This window comes from Peromyscus eremicus, chromosome 12, assembly GCF_949786415.1.
Source record: "Peromyscus eremicus chromosome 12, PerEre_H2_v1, whole genome shotgun sequence".
NCBI lineage: Eukaryota > Metazoa > Chordata > Mammalia > Rodentia > Cricetidae > Peromyscus > Peromyscus eremicus.
This window is the reverse complement of record NC_081428.1, coordinates 2,442,526-2,448,525: the sequence shown is the minus strand read 5'-3', so window position 1 is coordinate 2,448,525 and position 6,000 is coordinate 2,442,526.

The following is a 6,000-nucleotide window of genomic DNA, read 5'->3' as shown; positions in this document are numbered from 1 at the left end:
TGGGGCAGCAGCAGCAGAAGAAGGCGTCTCTCGCTGGGGTCTGGGCGGACACTTTATAAGCCTATTTACTTCCTGCTGGCATCTTTACAGCTTTTCCCAGAAGACTGTTGCCATGGTAACAGATGACTTCACCTTTCAGCTGTTCAATAAGTAAAATGACCTTAAAGTTTTTTAAACCTCTTTAAGCTTCATTTCAATGATCCTGGGGGAAAGGGCCTCCATTGCACTGACCAAGTCTTTTAAGTATATTAATTGGCTGTTAGTAAAGTTTTCTAAATTAGACTCAAAATTCACAAAGCAGGTGATCCTATCCAGAGTCCACCCTGTCATTCTGACGAGAACCCGGCCTTCCCTGAGGCTCTCATCATTCTCGTCAACAGGTTTCTGCTTCCCAAGGCCCTCTGCTTGCCTGTAAAGCAGAACTGCTGTGGTGACCTGGGGCTTACCCCTGCTGCAGAGGCCACTGGCCCCAGCCCGTACAGAACCAGCAGGGCAAGGCCCCCTGTCTTCTAGAGGGTAGGACACCCAAGACTCCATCACCGCCGGCCTAGCTGAGTCAGCCTTCTGCTGTCTCCTCTCTCTTTACCACCCTTATAACACAAGGGCCACCTCATGCTGGGCACTGGGTACAGGAGTGGCCAAGATAAAGGCCCTGCCCTCCTGGGTCCCAGGTTGTAGTGACAGAGACCAGGCAATATTCAAATACACATGGAATATTATGTCATGGGAAGACAGAGCCAAGGGGGAAACTGGGGACCTGGATATCTGGGGAAGGGCTGCCCAGAAAGGGGAACCACAGTCCCGTCTTGGGAACAAATCCACAGTGCTCAAGAACACTGGTCAAGGAGACTCCAGGGACGTGAGCTCGGGAGACCCTCTGCTCGGGAGACCCTCTGCTTGGCACCCTGTGACTGGCTGTCTCCCACAGGCTTCCACTCCATGGCCTCCTTGGGTTTTTCTTGTCCCAATGACTCGGTTTAGCTGAACCTCATCTGTATGACACCTTGGAGTCTTAATCTCATGCTGGATTTTTAATCTCTAAAATTTTCTTCATTCTCTTTTATAGTTTCTGTACTCTGCCAAAATCCAAAAGTTTTATTGACCGTGTTAAGCATAGTTATTTTAAATCCACCATTTATATTCCCTATCAATATTTTTCTTTTACCTCTTGATACCCCTCAGTGTGAATCCCTCTCTTTCTCCCCACCCCCACATTGCCTTGTCTCTGACACCAAATTATTCAAGTTGAGTGACAAGGGTGGGTGAAGCCCCTTGCTGAGTAAGTATGAGGACCTGGGTTCAAATCTTCAGCACCCATATCAATAAAAAAAAGTCGTGGCTATATATGCCTAGAACCCCAGAGCTGGTGGGAGCCAACGACAGGAGAGCCACTGGGGCCTGCGGGCGGCCGCAGGTTCAGTGAGGGAGCCTGTCTCAAGGGGTAAGGCGGAGAATAAAACAGGACACTGGTTGCCTTCCTCTGACCTTCACATGTGTGCAAATACCACACAGATACACCACACACACATACACCACACATACACACACCACACATACACACACCACACACACACACACCACATATACACCACACATACACACACACCACACACACACCACACATATACACCACACATACACACCACACACACACACCACACACACACACCACACACACACACCACACACACACACCACATATACACCACACATACACACCACACAGATACAACACACATACATACACCACACATACACACCACACACACACCACACACACATACACCACACATATACACCACACACACACACCACACATACACACCACACACCACATAGCACTTACAAACTCATACTCAAGCCACACACACATACCCCACATATATACACACACATCACATATTTACACACACATTCACATCACACACACACTCACACTAAACACACACCATACACACACACATCACACACCACACACACAATAAATAAATAAATAAATAAATACATTTTTTTAAGAATTAAAAATATTCAGAAGCTGAAGAGATGGCTCAGTAGTTACAAGAACGAACTCTGCTCTTACAGAGGACCAGAGTTCAGTCCCCAGCACCCTTGTCTCTGCCCTCTTCTGGTCTCCGTCAGCACCTGTGCCCATGTGCCCATATGCCCAGGCACATACACATCATTAAGTATAAAGTCAACTCTTTAAAACACGCATATCCAGGAATATATCTTGGTCTGCTCTCCCAGGCAAAGGGAAGAGCAGGCTTTGCGACCTGAATAGATGCCAGTCTTCATCTGAGAAACGGAGGAGAAAGAAGGGGAGAGGTGTGGTCCTAGATGAGTCCGAGGAAGTGCTCGGATTGGTCTGAGCACACAGGAGGCTGCCGTGGAGCAGGGAAGCAGTAGGGTTTCTGGGCAAGTATTCCTTGCTGATGAAAAGCCATGTGAGGAGGAAGACCTGCCTCTAAGTAGGCCAGAGCAGCGTCTTTCAACCAGAGGACAATACAAAGCCGGAGCCCCAGCCTTCGGTGACATTCCTAAACCACTGAACTCCAGAAGGGCTGCTTCTGGGGTCTACAGCACCATGAGGGGCCGCGGGAGTGTGGGGTGCTGTTCTGTCTTGCTATTTAAGCCTCTTTGATTGGGGTTGCTCATAGCTTACAGTCCAAAACATCCCCGTGAAAATGAATTCTCACCTGCTCAGAAACTTCCTGTCTGCAGCTGGACCCCTCATCTCTGCTTTCCCTGAGCTGGTCTCTGATAAAGCCTTTCCCCGGGTTTGTAGATGGTCACCCTCTCCCTAGGATCGCCTGCCCATGGTTGTCCCCTGCATGGGTCCAGAGCCTACCCCTTCTTAAAGGGGCAGCTCTTATGTCTGATTAGAGGCCCTGGATTGCCTCATCTTAATCATTACCTCTTCAAAGATCCTGTCCCCAAACAGTGTTTCATGTTCCTGAGTAGTGTGAGTGTGTTGTGATGTGTGTGCAATCTGTGCGTGTATTGGATGGGGTGCAAGCAGGCATGTGCCACAGCATGTGTGTGGAGGCCAGGGAATGACCTCAGGTGTTGCCAGTCCTTATCATCCACCTTGTTGGAGACAGGTCTATTGCTTCCCACTATATACACCAGGCTAACTGGCCTCTGAGCTTCCTGAGATTGCAGATTCAGGCTACCCCACTGGGCTTCACATGGATTCTGAAGTCATGTCCTCATACTCCTGTGGCAAGTCCTTTTCCCACTGAGCCATCTTCCCAGTCCCCAGCCCATGCATCCTTATCACATGTATAATTTATAAAGTAAGGCTTTATGAGGGAGAATGGCTTGCCTCAGGTCACATGGCTAATGGGCACCCTACTGTCTCTGATGCCACAGGTTTCAGCACCAGGATTCCACAGCGCACTGTCCGCCAACCATCACCAGTGGGTATCATTGGATACAACCCACAATGAAGACACCCAGGCCCTAGAGACGCTGCGCCTGAGTAAGGGGGCCCAGGGCTCTGTGTCCTCACAGGCTCCTCAGCAACTGCCCTGTGTTCCAGGTGGAGAGACTCCTTTCTAAACTGGGACTGACATCATCTGTGGCACGAGTGTCCCCTGGACCAGCAACTACCCAGAAGAGACCCATTTCAAGGACATGTCAGAAAGGGCAGGGAGATGATTCGTTCCATGGGTAAATTACTTGCTGCGATTCACATCTCCAACACCCATGTGAGAGCCAGGCACAGCCAGGTATGTCTGTAACCTCAGCTCTGGGAGGGTGGAGGTGGAGACAGGCAGATAGAGCACGGTGGCAAGCCAGGCTAGGAAAAAACAAGCTCTAGGTTCAGTGAGAGACCCTTTCTCAAAAAATAAGATGGAACATGGTGGAGTAAACACCTGAGGAGTTCTGGCCTCCGTGTGTTCACCTGAGCACACACGTGCACACGCACAGGGAAGGGCAGGGGAGGGGACAGAGAGCACTAAGCATGGGCCGCTGGCTGCTGCTTGTTCTCGGAATGTTTACTATAAACACTATAAACAGAGATCTTGAAGTAAACATGGATACGCTCTGGAGGTTTATTTTTAACTTTGCTGGGAAGGTGGCCATGAGCTCAGTGACTCACTACAGTGTTCAAAAAGAACGTTTTCTCACACCCCCCAAATTATACCTTCTATGTGGAATCAGAATTTACTGACTCAGAAAAATATCCTTTATAGCACACGGTACAAAGAGCAGAGAATCACGCCTCACTCACGACTAGAAGCCAGTCAAGAGAGGTGGTCGGGTATAACAGCGCACAGCTAGCACCACCCTGAGGACAAGGGGTGTAAGTGATGCAGAGCACGTGAGAACTGTGGAAGACCGATGACAGGGGAACGCAGCCAGCTGAGGTCACCACCTTCCCAAAGCTCCACGAAGAAACAACAACGCTGACTCAGTTTGTCCTGGGCCTCTCTTGGATTTTCCAGCCAAGCAATACAGGCTGTGTTTGCAAGTCGCCCCAGAGTTTGGTTGGCAAAGGACGGTGCACCCTTGGACACGGGCTCAGGCAGCCAAGCGGAGATGCTAAACTCTGCATGTCTTTGTGTGGGCTGAGATCTGTTTTCTATGGATTACTACAGCACCCTACACCGTCCAAGAAATGTCAGACAAGTTGACCACAGCAATTAAGTTGTCTGCCATCTGCGAGGGGGATTGGCTTACAGCTTGCTGAGTTAAATATATTTTGAAAAGAAAAAAGCCAAGTTTTTCGATGTTTTGCCTATCTGTCAATCTCAGCCACGCTAGCCTTGGAGCATCTGAAGGGAGAATTGTTCTCCCTCAAGGAATGGTTTAGCGTTGGCATGCTGAAATTTCAGAACCCGAGGAGCACTCCAAAAATGAATTACTCCTTGAGAAACCCCACATCTAATCTTGGGGTTGGCAGAGCTAAAGCCCCGCTCGGAAGTCAGCCAGGCTGTGAGATGAAGGTATTCTATCATCACCCCAGATGGCAAGTTCTTTTCCAGAAGCGCCAGGCCTGAGTGAAAAGCCCAATCTCACACCCCTGCCTCTGTTTCCTCACGTCGAATGAACGTCTACATGTGACAGTCAGACCTACAGTGTAACACTCACAAAACCCTCTACCTCTCAGCTGCATTTCCAGGCTGAGCTGTGAGGTCGGGAGGGAGGATGGGTCTGGGACCCTGCTATGTGCCTGCCTGCAACCGTTCTGATCCATTGTGGTCGCCCAACTTTGACCAGAGTGACTCTTCCATTCTCCTTGGAGACAAAGTATTCCAAGACCCGTAAAAGCACTGTTTTGCTTTGTTTGTTTTGTTTTTTGGATGAGGAGTGTTTCCCTTCTGAGCAGTGTGCCTTCCTTACGTGATAGGAATTTCTTCTCATCCTAAGGTAATGGAAAGCCGAGTGTGGTGGCGCACACTTGGAATCCTAGCACTCTGGGGACAGCAGCAGAGGACTCAGAGTTCAAGGCCTGGATTACATAGCAAGACTCGGCCTCACAGAAAAGGACTAGAAGGGAGCTGGTGAGGATGGGTGGGTGGAGGCGGTAACGATGGCGGGATGCTGACAAACTGACTCCCTAGGAAGAACATCCAAGGCCCAATGTGCATCTGTGTCCTTTTCCATGGGGCAAATACTCTGACCACAGCCAATGTCAAGCCTTTGTTAGTTTTAACAGTCAGGTGGCTATATTCCTAAATACTCAGTAACCATTTCCCAGAAGCCGCGGGAGCAGCCTTCACTCAGAAGTGTCTTGGCAGAGAGGAGAATGACCACCATTCCCCACATGCGTTAGTAATTTGTGTATATGTGCCAATATCCCAGCCGGCACTGAGCAAAGGCCAGCAGAGAAGCTAGAGCAATGGAAGAGGCCTCTGCCATTAAGACCCTTGAGGACTGTGGCTGGGTTTTTGGTTTTTGTTTTGTTTTGTTTTTAATCTGTTTAGAATATTCTCTCCCCTTCTGTACACAAACTTAAAAAAAAAAAAAAAGCAGACTGTGCAAGGAAGATGC